We start from the raw sequence: 19,619 nt of genomic DNA on the forward strand, positions 1-19,619 counted from the left end.
TGCGCGTACGCGGGCTAAGGCTGCCCGGGAGAGAACCGGGAGCGGCGCTATAAACACAGAGTATTCCCACCGCCGCCACGCTCACCGTGCTACTACGCTGCATTGACTCTTCTATTAACGACACGCGTAAACAGGAGAGAGGAAGGGCAACGGCGATGCTGTTCTCGTTAACGGGACGGGGATCTGCACAGCCTTAGTGAGAAGAGCAGGCTCCAGTGGGAGCAGGAGGGCCGGCTGCGAGTGGGATTTGGGGTCTTGCACCTCTGTGGCCCGCCATCACGTTTCCGTACCAGCTCCAAAGCTGCAGCACCGGCCTCTCTGCACTGCGTGGAGGTACAGCACCCGTAACACCCACCCCCGCGGCTGCAAACCTCCCTGCCCCGCCAGCAGCACTGCTTACAGCCCCCCGCCCCAAACCAACGGCGAGCCCCACCAGAGCGTGGATTCAGAGTGGGTTTCATAGTGTTGTTCAATCTGCAGTCTCAAAATTAAACGACCAAACATCGCCGTTAAAAAAGAAGTGACGGAGACCACTATCACAGTTTCAGTCACAAAGGCCGCTTTTCAGTTCAGGGACATAACCAGCCCTCCAACAGGCAGCAGTGCGAGCTGCAGGCATAGGAACTGCGTGTCACCTACCAAGAGTTCAGCAAAATGTGGCGTCTTCCCCACTGACAGAATGACACGCAGGAGAGGCCGCCCCTAAGCCCAGGAAATCCTTAAAGGGGAACATAAAGGAACTGCTCCCGTATTCCACTTGGGAGGCTGGAAAGCTTTCAGGAGAGGAATTCATTTTCATGGTCAGTGTTACCCGATTAAATTCTGCCCCTGCAGAACCACCTGCTCCGTCTCTAGCTAAGGGAAAAGTAAAGCTTTATTTCACACCCAAGAAGAGACACACCGAAGCCGTAAAGTTCAAGAAGTTTGACTGTGCCTACAAAGACGATGAAGCAACTACGTCAGAGCGAAACTCAGATCTCTTGACACCCCGCCCGACTACTCCCTCTCCTAGCCCGTGCTACCAAGGACCCGTCACTCACTGACTGATGTAAGAAACTCCCAAGCTTGCCGCTACAGAAGGGCCTGGCTCCTTTGGAAGACAGGAGCCCAAACAGCAAACGCCTGAGTAATGCTGCTCATCCTGCTATGGAAACATCAGAATTTCTGACGGTATTCTGCAGCAAGGAGCTGAATGATTATCTCAGAATCCTTTGATAGGAAAACATGCTCCTTTCTTGGCAAGGCTTTGCAGGTAACTCCTGTCTCGAAAAAGTCACGCATGAGAAATACTCTCAGGAGTCAGTTTACTGAATTATCTTTTACAACATAGCTTGTTAGAGCAACTTCAGTTTTTAAACAGCTCAGCATCGAATTCACAATTCTTCACAGAAGCAAGCTCATCTGCCTCAGTATTTATCCGCTGAAGATTTTGTTCTTTCTTTTATCATCCCCCACAAAGACTTTCAGCTACGTTTCCTGCGGACACCTTTTGCATAACAAGTGTAGACAGCCACCCGCTCCGATCCTGTACCTCTCCCTTTCCTGTTTACACTACTTCTCACAGACAATGCCCGCCCATACTGCCGCAATAGGATGTTTGGTCAAAAGAGCTAGCAGTGGCAGAGAGCTAGGATCCAAAAAGGTTCCCCAGATGAGCGTATCTCTGAATTGGACATATATTGCCCCAAACAAATAGCATTTTGTGTTGGTATAGAAGCATTACACTTCTTCAGTGTCACATCAGCATCCTTCCTTTTTGTCAGAATCTCGCTCTGGGCACTCGGGTATCAGGAAAGGACAGGACAGACTGCTGTTAGGGAAGCGCGAGATGGTCAAGTGCAGAAAGCCAGGCTGGATTCTTGCCTTCATATGGGATGGATAATCCCGTGCTTTAGCAATGCACAGAGCAGCACAGATGTACGAACTGAAGATAAAAGCACAAGACAAACATACACACTCCTACTGGGACATCCAGGACAACCAAAATGAATGCTTCTGAGAGGGCTGAGAGCACTTGCTACAATTCTGGACTGGTATCTCACAGCAGCTAGTTCTTTTCAGTGAGGAGTACATACATGCATATATTACTTCACCTTTTTCTTCCCCTTTTTTGTTCTTTGGTTTGAGTTCCAGCCTACTGGAAAAGCATTGTACAATGCCCCTGCTGCGCTACAAGTCTCCTCTTCGGTTCAATTAATGAGCCATAAATAACACGATGAAGGTGTCAACAAAGAGTGTAATTTATCATAACTTGTCAGAGGGGCGATTCTTAGGAGGAGAACGCTCATTCGCAGTCTGGCGTAACACACAAAGATTTATTCCTCGCCTAGTACCTCCCTTCTACTCCCTCAGCCTGCCAAAATTTATCTTGTGGTGGAACCCTCACAGGTGCACCGCTTTGACAAATATGCTGTGAAGTCTGGTATTCATCACGGGCAAGTCTTTGTTGGGAAGGAGGCAGCAAGAAATAAATTTGTTTTAGAAAGAAGGTGCTTGTGATTCAGTGTGCTCAGGGGTATGGGGAGAGGCAGACAGGCTCATTATTTTTAACCTCCCTGTGTCTGCAAGAGAAGAAAATGAGGTAATGTAGTTGATGTGACATTACAGTCCCTGACTTCATTACTTGCTGCATGGTTAAACAAGCACCTAGGTAATTACTACTATTGCAGTCACACTTAGCTTCATTTTCGCCTCACACTTGCCTCCAATAGGTAGAGCAACTGATGGCTGCTAGTCCATTTCACGGAGGGAATGTTTCTCAGGGCCAAATCCTTTACATAAATTAAGATTCACCAGCTCAAAGGCTGTTCTTACAAAGCCCAACTGGATATGAAGCTACTAAAACCATTTTTGGATTCATGAGGCAGCACTGTAAGATAGTACACTGAGTACGAGGAGATTCTCTAAAACAGTAAGACTCAGAAAGCAGATAGAAGCTACGCTGGGGTAAAAAGCTAAAACAATTACATTGCTCCAGATTTACACCACTATGGCATTAAACATCAAAGCATAACTGTAGATTACTGTCTTCCTTGACAAACACGAAGTGCAACATTTACAGGCCTGAAACAGAGACTCACAGATCCAAACTAGAAATTTTCCACAAAGAAAAATGAGGGCAAATTCAGCCGGCACCTGAATTTGATGTCTGCAAGAGGGCATGCTGTCTGTAATGGCCTGAGCCAGTCACGAGGATTTATCATTGCCAACAACTATAGTTTGACATTCTGAATGCGAAGTGGCCCAATTCTAGCAACACTGGCACTGAGGGTAGTTTGAAAGTAATTCCATTTTACAGTACCAATACAAAAAACCTCCAAACTGTCATATTGGAGTGATATATGCCTGCCAGTTTTCTAAGTGTGATACAGAAGGAGAAGCAGAAAGCTCAACGGTAGAACACCAAAACAACAAACCAAAAATGACCCCGATATAAAAGAATTATTGGCTGAAAAGAAGTAACAAGACGAAAGCATTTCACTCCTTGGTCTCTGGACTGACCAAGTAACGTTTTGCCAAGGTGAGAGAAGCTACTTAAGACCCAGCTTGACAGTCATTATATTTCTTGAGATTATTTCTGAGCACAGAGGTAATTATTTGGTCTCTGGAAACTGAATTGCTAAGGATGGATCACACAGGTTTTAGCAATTTCTCTGAATAATTTACTTCCCTACCTGTTAAAACTGAAAAGTGAGTTAAAAATTACAGCTTCTATGTGCACAGAATGCTGACTATTCATAACTAGTAAACAAGTATGCTAAGCCAAGTCTGGTTTATACATACACAAGTATCATCCTGCTCTTTGAATAGACACGCTTCTGCTTTTATGGCAAATCACAATTGGTATCTGTCCCAATCCTGAAAGTCATGCTAACACTAGGAATCAGTTTAGGACTTCAACAACCTAACCTATTATCCTACAGGTTTGAAAAGTCAGCGGGCTCCACCGCTCCCCTCATTCTTCTCCTTCTCTGAAGGGTCCCTTCAGAGCACACAGCTTGCAAACACAGGCCCTTCCTCATCAAATCTGTCAATTTCTTTTAGGCATTGAAAACCTTATTATTTAATACAGTTCTGTTAATTTTGTGCTTCTGAGGTTGACCTAGTGCTACCACAGCACTTTTATTGAAAAAAGATGAGCTTTGTAGTGGCTGCAAAAGCCAAGCGCAGAGAAAGACACAGGCAGCCTAGAGTTGTACGCTTTCAAGAAACTTTCATCTGCTTTTTTTTAAGAAAAAGAAAGGAGTTTTGAAACTTGGAACTGACAGTCTCTTGGTCCAAGAAATACCTAATTAGCATAACAGCAGCAACATGCTAAACAAATTAACTGCTGTAGGGTCACAGTGGCCTCCCACTGACACAGATCCAGGCAAGCATTTGTTTTGTTTCGCTTTGTTCTAAAGGTTGCCCTGCTCTGTTCGAGTCTCCACTCCCTCACATCATTTACTACCAGTTTCCTACAGGACAGATACTGCAGGAGTTGTTCCACATTAGAAATACTTTTTCAAGCAATTAAATCTAAGATGTAGCTTGTGGTTCTTAGCTAACGCAATTTAAACATCATTTGGCAGACAGAGCTTCTGAGGAAAAATTGCTTTCCAGTGACACAGCAAGGGCATCAGCTCCTTATACACCCCAATAATTCAGTGCTGGGCTATTCGCACCTCAATACAAGCAGTACTTGCACACGGCAATTACGGTCCACAGTTAGTATCGTGATCATGATGTATGATCCTGAGCAAGGAACTCTAGAGAAAGCAAAAAAAATAAATCCCTCATCGCAAACAGCTCAAAGACTCAATCTCTGCAAATATATCTGGATTTGCAGGATACATATTAAGTATACGTATGCACGCATATTAATAAACGTGAAGGATATGTACAAATGCCTTTAACTGCAAAAAAAAGTCTAAGACAATTTTTTCCATCAAAACACGGTACCTCTCAGCCCCTTGTCAAACATAATTAAGGGGAGCACATGCACAACACACGCAGGGCTTAGGTCTCAGCATGCTTGACACAGCTCCGGAGGTGGGTGGCAGAACTCGCTTTAGGCCACTTTTCTGTTTTCCCTGATCGTGGTGCTGACTGGAGTCCAAACTGACTCTTGCCAGAAGTTACAGTTGTGGCTGGCAGGAAAACAAGAACCGTATTTCATGAAGAGCTGGAAAATACTTTCCATTCTGTACTGGAAGAAAGATGAAAGCCTTTAGAAATTTGCAAAAGCACTATCTTAGAACAGTTAACAGTCTAGTAGCTTAAGCAGTTATCTGAGACAAGGATGCCAAAGCAGGCAGAACTCGGACTTGAATTTCACCATCCCACATCCTAAATGGCTAAAAAGCTAGAAAGTCAGTTGCCACGTATATGTGGCCCAGTTTACGATTAACCATTATTTCCAATGCGATATCCCCAAAATGAGACTGAGAGGTACCAGAGCTTGTGCTGATTTAAGCACACCTGTCTCTCCCACACCCCAGAAAACTCACTGGCCATCCTTGTCAGGCGACAGGATCCTTCCTTCCTTCCTGGTTGCACAGCAGTGAATATTCCTTGAGGAAATACTCAAATTCCCATTTTAGGCAAATGAAGTGGCATTTTAGTTATGACAAGATCTGCACCTCAGGCTCCAAACTGAAAAACTTTTTTAAGTGGGCTGTCTTGCACCTGTAATTTTCTCAAGTGGACTAAGAAAGCAGAAATATACTAAGAATGTATTAAGAAAGCTAAATGGTATTTACCAACAGAGACCTTTTTATCAGACCACAGGTTAACGATGCGAAGTCAGTGTCTGGCAACCAAATATTGTCTGTTATCTTAGAATAAGATTTTAGATACATTGACCTGTGAAAAATAAAATCACATCTGCAAGAAAAAATAATGTACATTTATGGAGTTATTTATACACACGTGACAGGTCATTTTGTAAAAGCTGAAACTAGCTCCTGTACACATCGCTATCAGCTTTGCTTTGAGCTCTGTGTATTTGATCTCATCTTCTGACTTCAACACAGCAGGGGCAAATACATTTACTTGTAAAACAAAGCCAGACCTGTTTGGAGGTGGACACAATAATCAATCCACTTGCCACAGAGGCAGTAAGTGTTCATTTACCATTACATGACCTGTAGCAATACATACTGTGTCTTTTGCCAGCAGGAGCCTCGCCAGCTGCAGTACACCGCAACTTTGTCAGCAATCAGTCACAACCATCCTTTGCAACCTTTTGTTTGTTGTTCATTAAGGTGAATTTATAACAGCGGGATGGAAGATTTTCTGGAGACCATCCTTCAGTTCTAAGTGATAATGTTGATGCTGCTTCAAGTCAGCACTTACCATTAAATTGCCATATAGATTTTATCTCCTGCATTTCCACCCCTCGTTCAACTTTGTGAAGTCTGAAGAAGGCAGCCCTTCCTCCGAGCAGGAAGGAAACCCTTCTCTGTTCTTAGAGCCTGCATTTTGTATGGCTGTCATATCCAAAAAGGCCTTAAGAGAACACTAAACTGGTGTGTAGTACTGTAAGGGAGCTTACTAAATTGAGTAAGAGAAGTTACTAAATTGAGACCGAGATGATATATGCGCAGGAGATCACAAATTATTCCTTACAGTACTGGAGGCCTGATGCTAGCAGAGCTGGCAGGTATTTCTTCAAAATTTTAATAACTGTTTAACAACTTAATTCCCATCTAATTACTAACAGAATTACTACATTATAACATATAATTTTTTTTTTCTTTGTAATACTATTAACCCCATCCAAAGTTTGATGATAGCCAGGATCCATTAATCATGCCATCAATATCCAAGCGTCTGTGGCCAGTAACCTATACACAGCTGTGGGAAAAATCTATCATCTGCTATGCTAATTACTTCTTGAACATAGCAATGTCAGCTGCAAGTTTCAAATTTTTCATTTTTTTTTCAAATATATCATCCACCTTCAGTAAAAAGATGAATGTACGTTTCTGTACAATTACAAGCTGCCAGTAATCAAGTAAGACGTCCTGTGCCCTACCATCAATGTCTATTTGTAGTGACAGAAAAGCCAGGGACTTGGACTTGATGCTTAGTTTGGTTTTGTAACAATCTGGATATATGCTGTATACTAAGTATACGTAGTACACTGTATACTCTACCTCGCTTTACCTGGGCCTCTTTCAGTCACAGGGAAGACAAAAGAAGAACAGGCAAAAAGCACTGATTTGGGCTACACTGCATCACGCCATCTGCTTTTGAGGACTAGTTACAATAATACCATTGAGACCGCGTCCATTGCCATACTCACAAGCCTCATCTATACATTACACAGAAAGCTGTGCGGTAATTCCAACAAGCCACTTACTAGTCATAACAGCCTGTTTACTATAATTCGGAAAAAAAAAACCCCACAAAAAGGTCCGAAATCTACAAAGTTTTGCTGTAACTAAAGCACTCAGGCAATTGAATACTACTCTAAAGGCTCTAAAAAATACGAAATATTGCAAAACCAATCCATCTTAAGCCACTGATAAAACCTTGGCATTATTACTTTCCTGACTGTATTGACATTTTGAATTATTTGAAGTTTTCAAGAGATTTTTCTTATACTTTTTATATAAGCAATTATTATAATTATTTTAAATTAAGAAATTAAATTTATGAGGAGTGTTTTCAATTATTTGTCTCATTTAACTTCTATTAAACATGCTTTTCCCAGATAACAGCTTCATCTAATCTTGCAATCATGACATGAAGTGATTTTAATTTGTTTTGCTTTTAAGAGTGCCTAAACGAATACTTTAGCTCAAGGTTTTGGGGTTTTTTAGTTGGTTGGTTGGTTTGGTTTTGGTACCTCAGGTATTTTGCTTACAAATCCATCCCCTTCATGAAGCACAGAACCAGGTCATGATCACTTGCTTTCTTTTAGCCACCTCATCAGTCCAGTGTTAATTGAAGACAGCCAAATCTGTTTTCCTGCTCTCAGTGGTGCCTTGGAGAGAGCTGGGGGAGTACTTAGTCCCCCGCACTCTGTGCTTGTCTGAGCTTATTGCAATCTGATCGAGAAAGAACTCTGTGCTGGCAGAGGACAATGCTTATGGTGGTAAAGGAGCTCTAAATTCTTCCCCTGGTGTTACCGAGAAAAGACAATTGCTTAGAAATTAAAAGTATGGAGACTCATATTCATTTAGTAATGTGGCATTTACAAGTGTAAATGTTACACAATAAAAGCTTATAAGTGACATTCAAGCACATAGTAAAAGTGTGGTATGAAAGCCCGTTTGATTTTTCTCACCTTTGTGTTTTACAGTGAAGGAGCCCATCTCAGTGCTCATTGAGGTCAAGAGCCTAATTCCCCAAAAGGAGTGCTTCAAGCTAACATACATCATGTATTTTTCAGTTCTGCAGATTTATGCATAATGATGCCAATATTAAGACTAAATGCTAAAATCTTTTAATGAGTAATCATCTGTGAAAGATTTCTCTGCTCAAACAATGTATTGAAAGTGATTTCCTAAAGATAATTTCCCTAGACTGTCAAGGAAGGAAAAAGTCGTATTTTCTCTAAATTACATCCAGGTACCAAGCAGGAGAAAAAAAAAGGGAGCAGAGGAACATATTTAAACAACGAGCCTTGAGAAGCAGACAGAGGTATGTCATCCTGAGGACTATTGGCAATATAACGACTGCAGTGATAGATGGGACAAGTATGGGTCAGGGCTCCCAGAACTGAAGAGTGAAAAGTCCCTTGAAGAGAATGGGCAAAAATGGGCTGACAGACCTTATTTTATTTTGAGGAGACACTCTGAGGTCAAATGCCTTCGCCTAGCTTAGCTCTGGACAGATCTATGGAACTGATCACTCCTAGCACTATCAGCAGAAAAAAGTAAAGATATACCAAACCCAGACATATAGTCCCTCACACATGAATTACGTGCCAGTCCTATACAGGCATATAGGCCTACTTAAGCAAAAAAGAGCCTTTACCAGTTCCAGTGAGACCACTAACAAACATACACAGCTAAACCCACGGAAAGGTCGGAAGGATCACATTCCAACTATCAAAGCCTGGACATATTAGGAGGACAACAATTCTCTGGGGAAGGAAGAAACGTTGGCACGCTAGGAGGCTGCGTTTTTGCCAGCTGGACCAAGCCTTCTATTGGAATTGTTTCAGGAAACAGCCACTTACTAGCAGTATTTAATAGCACTATTTCACAATAAGGGAAATACTTTGTCTGCAAACCGTGTAAAGATGGGAGGGGTCACAAGCAGCGTGAATGAGGGTGAGATCTCAACTTGGGGAGCGATATGAAACAGTAATTCAGCAAGGATGAATGCAAAATACTCGACTAGTGTAAGCGACTGCACAAAACATGGGAAGGGACTCGGGAGGAGCTCTTCGGGGAGGATCCGATGCTTCTAAGCATCTGAGAGATGCTGCTCGGCTGGCAAGAGCTCAGAGAACAGAGGTGGGCAATATGGACGTAAGGAAACATTGAAAAAAACCTATTTGATTTACGGTCTAGATATCAGATACAGATATTACAGGAGTCTGAATAACTGAAAGCTTGCTAAGGAGAGGAAGAGTCTTATTTTTCTCCCTGACTCCTGAGGAGGGCACTGAAAATATTGAGCTTAAACTGCAACAAAGCAGATTTAGATGAGATGTCAGAAATACCTGACATGGATTACCTGAGCAATTGCAGAATGTCCATCTCGAGTCAAGATGAGCACACCTGACCTGAGTCTGTCAGCCAGGAATGTTTTCCAGATAAAGCTCCTACCTTCAGGCACAGGAATGGCTAAGATGACCTCTCAAGGTACCTCCCAACCCTACTCACTATTATTACCCTTTGTGTTTGCCACAGAAAACAACACTAGAGAGAGTAATAACCCACAAATAATCCTCAAGTCACTGCATCCAGATACATGGCTTATTGAAATAGATATGACTTTGATAAGTATCTCCGGGATCAAAACAAACAATCCAGAAGGTGTTCTGTCAACCACTGACTATTAAAACTAAACAAAGAAAGCAGATGCTCTGTATCTTGGAAAGAAATTAGTAATTAACAGCATGGCCTTCCAGCCATGTGCAGGACCAATTATTCAATTATCCACAGCCAACTGTTAGCTAACTATATTCACTGTCTTATTACACGCACTCCCACAAACTTCATTTGCTGTAATGCTTACCTCTTTGTTGTTTCCTCCTTATTCTATCATGCAGCAATTGCAGCTCTGTAAATTTCTACTCCAGTGCAATTCACCACAAAGGCTATTATAAACATTAAACTAATCGTTAACAGTAACAGGAGAGTGAAAAAAGTCTCCATACACCTACAAACCATCCAAGTATAAGGCAGACGGGACCTCCACGTAGCAGACATGGAATCCCATTTTTCAGCTCAGAAGTATCTCTGTCCGTGGTATAAACAAACACATTGGAACCCAGCTAATTTTCACAAGCGCAAGGAATGAAAATCTTGTACTAAGGCTCTCCTACATTCTTTCTTTCAGCAACTTAATTATGTTGTGCACATGAGGATAACTTCCTTTGATATGCGAGGGCTACAGCTTTTGCAGCTGAATTCCAAGCCGGTGGCATCATCAGCTTCTCAGTGACCATTATGTGTTCCATAATGATGAGAAAGAAAATCTTAATAGAAGTGGATTTGTTAAATTCTGCTTAACTGTCGAAGGTGCTATGAAAGCTAAATATGATATTTTTGAAGCACTTCTTAAGCCAAGGACAAGAGCAGTCAACATTTTCAAATGCACTCTTATCGTTTCCACGAGTACTTTTTTTAAGAGCTTGAGTCCCACAGAAAATCAATGGGACTTGGTGCTTGTCTGCGCAGCCTCATTCAAGTCAAGTTAAATCAAATTAACTAAAGTGAAAATTACTATGTATTAAAGATCATTAAATTCTTTGAAAGACTCCTCATTCAGAAGCAAAGTGGCTTTCGTTAGTTCTCATTTTAATTCGTTTTGGAAGTGCTCTAGTGTTCATTTTGGCAAAACATCAACCTTCAGACTATTTGTCCCAAAAGCACAAAGACTCAGATTAGAACCAAAAGAAATAAGAATAGAGGTTCACAAAGCTTTTAGAAAAAGCACACAAATATTGAAAACAGTGATTTAATCAAAGACAAAATCGCGATAACTAGCAAAATTATTTTCCCTCGCTGATACTACCCCTACCCTCCCAAAATAATTATTTCACCTTCTGTAGGTTTGGAATAAAAGCCAAAAAAAACCCCAAATTTCCCCATCTGTTTGTGTCCTGAACACAAATTCTGCCAAATGCAATTACGCTTATCACTGCAGAGCTGGACCTTGAAGTCCTGGACGTATGACAATGTTTTTGCTCTGAGAACTGAGTGGGACCCAAGGGAGGGCAGGCAACAATGGTAGGCTGGGGTGATGGCATAAGCGATGTTTGAAGTAACAGTAAGATGTAGTCTCTAAATAACCAAATGAACTTCTATTGTAGGTACGTGCATTGCAGTGATGTCTTAGTCTTGTCAGGATGGCAACCCCGCTTCTCTGGGCAGCAAAAACAAGCAGAAAAGTCAACATCCCTGTCCCAAAGAGCCAATAGCCTCCAGGGCAGGGGGAACCGGAGGGGGGCAGAAGACAAAAGCCTTTACATGCTGGTGTAGAATCAGACAAACAGGACTGGAAGGGATCTCAAGAGATCATGTAGTCTGCATCCAGCCCCAAGTTGGGATCCACAATACCTGCATCCTCCAGGGGGATGCCCGACTGCTCTGCCTTTTTCAGCTCCTAACAATAAGGATTCCAGAAAAGAAGCGAGTGATCCACTTCTTAGTGATGGACTACAGGAACCTCACAGCTGTATTTCGTGACAGTTTTCTCTGTGTTCCTCTTCAGAGGGAAGCAACAATAAATACAAAATTACAGTTTCAAATATTCAAAGGAAAGCATTTGATTTCTAACATTCTCAAAAAACAATAGTCAGGTAGGACCATTTCATTGACTAAGCACTGAGTTGAAGGGAAACACTGGGTAATTCCATATCCTGTGTTAGATATGATTTTTACTGCACCAAACAATATGAAAATACACAGTAGGAAAATGTGGTCCACCAACTGTAGGTCACAATGCTAACAGCACTTTAAATATTGACACTTTTAAAGCCAAGGTAAATTAAACAGCAGGTATTATTGCATGAAAGTGAGAAGAGAAATGTTTCCTCATACATCTCCAATTTCACAGAAAGAACCAGAAAGGAAATTTCCTTTGTGCCCTGAAACTGTGTATCTTAGCAGTGGTGCAATGCAAATGCTCAAATCAGTAGCCAGTAAAGTAAAACTGACCCGGTCCCTGGGCTCTGTTTTGCCAACAGGCACGGCAGCATAGAAGCATCCCTTTTTTAATGGCGTTGTCATCACATAGCAAAGTCTCATACTCCTGGGAATTCAGAAGGAGCTAAGATCAGCCCCTTTGTTAGTAAATAACTAACTTTAAATTATTTTGCCTTGTACACCGAAGCAGCCTGAGCTAAAGCACACATTATATTAATGACGTTGATGAAAATAACGATCTTATTTTACTTGAAGATTGCAACTGAACTGAATAACACGAAATAACAGGTTTTTCAAATATGACCTCCCAGTCTATACACACAATCTGCAGTGGTTTTAGATGCCAAAATCCTCAAGCTCAGATACTTATTCTGCATAGGAAAATACAGAATTCTTGTTTTACAACTACTTGACTATTACTTCGAAAAACAAATCATCACGAAAATGATCAGTACTAATTCCATTCACGTAATTCAAGTTTCATGTCTATCTAAAGCACAGCTAGCTGTTACACTGCCTTGCTGCTTCATTGTCTCTGTCTAAACGTGTCACACTGATGTACCTATTGTGCTGTTTTGTTCCATTAAACCCGAGCCATTATTTTACTTCATAGTTAGCGGCGACGAAGAAAACTCTACCTACTATTCAAACAAAGACCCAGCCACCCAGTAGGCTCAAAGCGGAATTTCAAGGTAAGTCTTCTTGTGTTCCTCCCCAGAAGGAAAGAGGAGTCAGAAATATGCAGTGAAATACATGCGACAGAATGGAATGCAGAAAAATCCCCCACAGCTAACATTAATAAAGGAGCAGAGATGTGGAAAGTGGAAAAAATCCAAACTAAAACAACATTTAAAATATATTATGTAGAGTGGTGGTTTATTTTGCCAAAGATTAATTCAAAAGGATGGTTTTGTTCCTGTTGTCCTACCTGTGGTTCTTTGCCTTCCTTTAAGTAGAAAAACATGGCAATATTTTTAGCTGACCCACCCTGAGGGAGAAGAGAGACCAACTTCTGCAAAATTGTCCATTCTCAATTTTTTTTCTTGCCCAGTAATTTTATTATCTGTTCATTATATATCACAGCAACAAGACATCAGCAGACTTTTTAAGATTTTTTTTTTTTAAATTATTTTTGCTTCTTTGCAGAAGATTCTGAACAGGAAGATGCAGCTTGGAGATGAGATTCGCATGCGCCGCTATATAATCTAGTACTCACGTCTGCAAGGATGGCCTCACAATGGGGTAGGAAAGACTATTACCAAGTAAGCAAGCATGCGACTTTCAGATCTAATTCAATGCTAAAAAGGAGTAAAATACTCCAGGCTTTCCTATTTAGAAAAGTCATTGAAAATGTGATGTCTAACAAGGCAAAGGCAAATACGGAGTAAGTCATAACATTTAAAGCGCAGAGATCTACGCAGTTCAGAATAACACGGGTGATCACAGATTAGATGGCATAACAAGACATAAATTATGTAGCAGCAGAAATAACCAGGATACTTTTACAGTTTGTCAACAGCAAGTTACAAATTTATGCTTTTTCCAGTTGTACACTGTGTATTCCAGTCTGTTTTTAAAAAAGAATTAGTTCTGTTCAGCTATGACTTTTTCCTTCCTCTGTTTATATTTGGAGACCATTATTTAGTTACTTATTTTTGGTAATAAAGTCTGCAGGCATCACTGTTCAAATTAATAAAATCCCAGTAACCCCACCACAAACGCCACCTTCTTCGTTGACTAGGGAATGAGCTGGCAAAGCTAAAAGCTTAAGCCAAGCTTTTAAGATTTTTCTGATTCCTCTCTCTCATTCCCCCCTCACCACTAAATCTTGGAGTAAAAGAAGATTAGTGCAGATGGATGAAAATATTTTTTCCACTTCAGCATTTGCTGTCACTATTCAGTGCTAAGCGGGTTCTCATATGGTGTCACTGGAAAGATGGAAATTCCTACACTTCTCTTAAATATAATCACCTTGCCACAAAAGAAAAAAAAAAAAGAAAAATTGGCTGTTTATTTTGCCTGGGTTTCCTATGATTTACCTGACAGGAGAACCTGTAAACATCGTAACATCTCAAATTGATGCATTGCCTTTTATGAAAGTTCAGCTGGCTTCTGCTCCACACCACACCACACCAATCTGCTTCTCGCCCAGCCAGTAAATTGACCCGGACCCAGGAAAGATGAAAATATGCAGACTTAAAGTAATCCCCCTTGCTGAGCATGCAGGCACGTGGCTGGATTATCCCGGGAGGGGAGCACGGGGGGGACTGTAGCAACAGGGAGGCCTTCAGCAACGAGTGGCCACCTCCCTGCTGCAGTCGCAGGCTGCCCACCTGCTGGAGCTTGCACCAGCGCGGCGCTGGCAGGAGGAGGAAGGGAGCCTGGCCCCACCAGCTCCCAGCCGCTCAGAGCTACGTACTCATGTGCGCCTTCCTTAATTAAGTGCCTGTGATCCAATCCGCAGCCATAGGAATCCGAGTCCTGTATTTCCATAGTCAGATTGGCCGTATGCCATGAGTAACCGAAGGGGGAAAATGGAAAAAAAAATCAGTATGATACTTCCACAGGGTGCAAACGTTTTAACATCAAATAAATATAAACCAAGATGTAAACAAACACTTTCATCCCTGAATGTTAACTTAGAAAACAATCAGCTTGCCAGTGATTTCATATTCCTAATAAATATTCAGATTACAACTGGATTCAGTCCCAAGCGATCACCCATGCTTTCGTAAATAAGAGAAGTGGTCACACTCCAGATTTCAAGGTACTGGCACTACACATCTTCAAACCACCTTCCTCTCCAACGGGGGAAATACAAGTAGCTGCTTAAGCAGTCACATGAGGATAAATTACTATTGCCATAAACAGTCAATGTTAAGCTGTACCTTGGTTATTTAATGCTATTTGTAAATGATATTTTACTTACTAAATACCACATAATTATTAAATCTGATTAGTAACCACATTTCCCTTCCATCTGAAAAATAAACATTTTAATTACCAACAGCTCTGCATAAAGCTAGAGAAATCCACTTCAGAAATCTCTGCCCATGATCTAAACTAGCACTGTAATTCATAATGAGGATATTTTTAGTTCTGAAGCCCATGGATCATCTGAAATAACAATATGAGAAAGCCCGTGATATTCGGCAGCTCTGCAGGCCACCAGCACATATGGATACTATGATGTTCTGTATTTTCCCTTCCACTGCTCCTCCTCTTGAAACAATGATCCCTTATAGCCCACCCCTTCTAGCTCTGCAGCCCCTCAGTTTGCTCTGATTTTACATGGGCTGAGAATCATGGGACTTTTTTTTCTTTTTTTTTTTTTTTTTTCCAATTTTTGTACATGTGACCATTTTAAAGTTCATTTTGGTTTGTTATTCTTTAATTGCCTTACTACAGTCTCTCACTGAATTCTCTCACTGAAGCCACTCTGTCAGCCTGGTGCGTACAACTTGGTATACTTGCCTGAACTTTAAGGATAATCCTTTTGCAATCATTTTGCATAGGGTGTTTGTACTACCAGCTAAACGTAATATTGTCACTTCCTTAAAATGAGATATAATTCCTGAATACATTGTATGTAGTGAATATTCAACTAAACTTGGACTTTATTCACTTTGGTGTAGTAGAATTCTGCTTTTGACTGTTTCCAGATGTCACCACTTTGTGGGTGTCATTCAGTGCACGCAGCATGGGCAGAAAATATTGCTAACGGATGCAGATTATTATCAAGACAGGGGTTATATGCACCTTTTTTTTTCATCTGTACAAAAAAATCTATGCAGTTTGTATTCCTTTTATATTATAGATAATTCATGGGGATCCCTCCCCCACTCCACGTCAGCCATCAACATAAATCAGGCTTGGATTTGCTAAAACATTCTGACTGCTAGAAACAGAGCAAAAGAGTCTTCCCACTTCCTTCACCCTTTCTTATAGAGGCCAAAGCTGATTTTTAAAGACATCTTGAGCAATCACCCAAATCAAGGTTCAATTCAAATACATTTTGAAGGGCTCCGTTCACCAGGTACCTCAAAAATCAATCTTGAACTGCAGAGAAGGTCAGGAGACTCATCTGTTCCTCCACAATAACATCTGCAATGGCAGATCAGGGTTGAAGTGCACAATTGCTCCAAACTACAGGCAAGATCCACCTTTGGCTCTGACCAACATCACAAAAGAGGTTCGAATACAGTGCATGTAGAGGTATCGTTAAGAAACCACTGACACAAATGTCTTTGGGAATAGACTGGTCCCTTAGCCCTCAGCCTCAAGGAACAGGCTCTCCCGGTCCTCAGCTCTTATCTACTAAAAATGTTCATGTTAAAACTAACTTAAACAAAGAAAGAATGCTCATAGACTGGCAGGTGTATCCATCTTGGCAACACAGCCTGAGAATAGAAGTTCTTCCTACAATATCCTGAGGCCAGCTTAGGAAGAGCTATGTATTCACACAGCACTGGAGTCTGGGTCTGAACAAGCTGAAGGTCCTCTAATAGCCTAGCTAATTACACGTAGCCAAATATTTTGGGACTGACTGAAATTCAGTGTTTTTTCACATGGAAGTATTCCCTAATTCTGGAAATCAGAAATCAGCTATGGTAAACCAGATTCCCCCATAAGTTAAACATACAAAGAAGATCAGCAATAAACCCCATAATGTAGGAAGTATCTGGAGTAAATTTTACAAGCACTCTGCTGGATAGCGTATGTTCCTCTCAAAGCATCTTTCACATACGGGCAAATCACAGAGCATATTAAAAAAATCTAAATTATAACCAGAGATTCAGAAAGAAAGATACCCTGTTTTTGCATTTGGAATTCAGTATTTACTTTGCTTGCTTAATACATTGAATGTATCGAGTCATAAAACACCGATTAGGTTAAATTCATACAGAAGTCTTTTTTTGGTTACACTTCCAACACTGGTCATTTGGAAACATCTCATCTGAATGTACTGGACTGTAAAGCATCACTGCTTTCCATGATCTGAATAGATAAGAGGATAACTGGTTTCTGGAAGCTCAATTACAATCTTTACTCGAACCTCAAACCATTTAACTATAGTTCAGTTATTTCAAGATTTTTTGTGTACTGAAACGATTATAGGACTACTGCATTGTCTACGTTTTTAAAAGGAAAAGAAGTGCATTAGTTTGTATATGTTATAAATGAAGATTGAAAATATGAAAGGAACAATATTCAGATTTCAGTAGATAGATACATCGTATTAGTCCAAATGTGCAGAGTGTTCACAAAACTGATGTACTTTTTTAAAGGGAAAAGTTACAGTTAACACCACGTTCAAACTAAGTAGTTCAAACTGAACTTCTACAGTTCTGTGATCTCTTGTACTTCTTTCTTGCTGATACGTCTAACATATAAACCCACCACAAAAAAAGGTATCAGAAATCAACATCCTACAGCATAAGTTTGCAGGAAGTTTCACATTTCTACAGATGTTTTGAGTAAATAACAAACACACACGTTGAGTTTAGTAATTTACAGTAACTAGTAACGTGAAGAACTCCTAATCTGCATCCGAGCCCTCTGTCACCATTGGCTATTTAACAACTCTTACTTTTCACCTTGAAAGTCCTTCCAATGTTGTACATGGCAGAGCAAATGAGATCTGTTTTGTTTCTACAGAAATATTGCAAAATTTGGATCCAAATCCAATTTTAGAGGAGAAAAAGTGTTACTCCAAGAGTTTAAGATGTCTTGGTACACTTGGTTGGGTGCGGTAAAGAAAGCTTTTAATGCAAGGTTCTCTGCAGAGTAGGCTTTGACGCCTGTGCACAAGTGGGAAAGCGATCGCAGCTGGAGAAAGTGGAGGTGAAAGCCAGGCTGTGCTGGTTGAACACCAAGCGTATTGCCATTAGGAGTATTTCTATAAATCCACATTTTTCATTACACCACAAAACAATTTTTATTTTCATGGTTAAAGACAAACCAAACCCACAACACCTTTAGAACGGAAAGGCCAACTACTTATCTGAATGCTTTTGAAACGCATATTTCGTATCATATTGCTAAATATAACTTCACTGCTTAGTTTGGCTAAAATCAACAAAAGAATTCATAAATCGGTTACATAACTACTTCGGAATGATGAGCAAATAACATTTAAATAATCTTCCAAAAAGACTTTCCAGCAAATGCTGTTAAGAATTTGAAGTTCCCCTTCTGCCACTGTTCAGCTGACATCCTGACCACAGAACAGTGGGATAATACAGAGTTGCATGTTGGCAGAATCTATTTTCTGAAAGAGAAGGGGGAGTAAAATATTCACACTACACATACTCTCTCCGTAAATGTTAATTTCCCATGTGTTTGGTGAAAGCATGTGCTTGAACAATCCACATGCTGGAATGTTGACATGAACGATTCCACAGCACAGCTCCACTGCACAAATTATTTTTATTGTCAAAAGAAGAAGGAAAAGCTTCTCCCAGAGAATGCAACGTTCTCAAAGGCAATTCAAGGTCACATTCCTTCTATTGTATTTACTGTCACATAGTTTCATATTATTTAATATAACAATTCAGTATCTATTTAAGATATGACATACTCAAAGGCTCTGAAAAGACCTCTATCCTCCGAGGTAGGAAAGGGTAAATAATCCTGTTTACAGTCAGAGTTCCAGAAGTCTTTAGTCTATTCCTCTGTCAGATGACTACAGCGCTTCAAGTTTTTCCTCCAGATTTTACATGTTTAAGAAAACAGAATACACTGTTCCATCAAGCACACTCTCAGCCTGCAATCAAGCAGCCTTGTTACTTCCAGGGGAGTTTAAGTGATTCTATAAATAGAAGCGGATTTTATGCTTACTTTGTACGTAAAACACTGTAGTGAAAGCAGATACATTAGAAATAATTCCTTTTATTTGATAGTTCTTGGTTGGCACAAGAGCTAATTTTCAAAGGTCTTTGCAGCATAACTGGTGTTAGTCTATTGTAACTTTCACTATATCCATTTCTCACCAAAGAAAGTAATTTCTCCTAACGATGGGAACCCTGCACATCCCAATGTGGAACAAAAAAGGTGGAAGAAGAAAGTGAACTCCACCATTCGAGCAAACGGTGCCTGAATTTCAGGGACCCTTCTATGCTGCTGAGTAATACAGCAAGCCCAGCTGGCACTACTGCAGCTTTTATGGTTTCAGCCACCCGTGCAGTGCAGACGTCCCACAAGAAAGTCTCAAGAGTCAAGAACAATTCTAAGATGCTATCTGATGCTACCACACCTGAAGTGATCAAAATAGCATGAACAAAATGAATTTTATTGGCCGCCTTA

The 19,619-nt window shown here is 40.8% G+C and overlaps 1 protein-coding gene across 1 annotated transcript in view; it reads right to left on the bottom strand.

Moving 5' to 3' along the window:
• Nucleotides 1–19,619, bottom strand: part of RORA (RAR-related orphan receptor A) — a gene marked incomplete at its 5' end in the record, with an annotated part of 262,212 nt that overhangs the window by 226,275 nt on the left and 16,318 nt on the right. The window lies entirely within an intron of this gene.

The sequence above is a fragment of the Charadrius vociferus genome, unplaced genomic scaffold, assembly GCF_000708025.1.
Source record: "Charadrius vociferus isolate BGI_N301 unplaced genomic scaffold, ASM70802v2 scaffold325, whole genome shotgun sequence".
NCBI classification, from domain to species: domain Eukaryota; kingdom Metazoa; phylum Chordata; class Aves; order Charadriiformes; family Charadriidae; genus Charadrius; species Charadrius vociferus.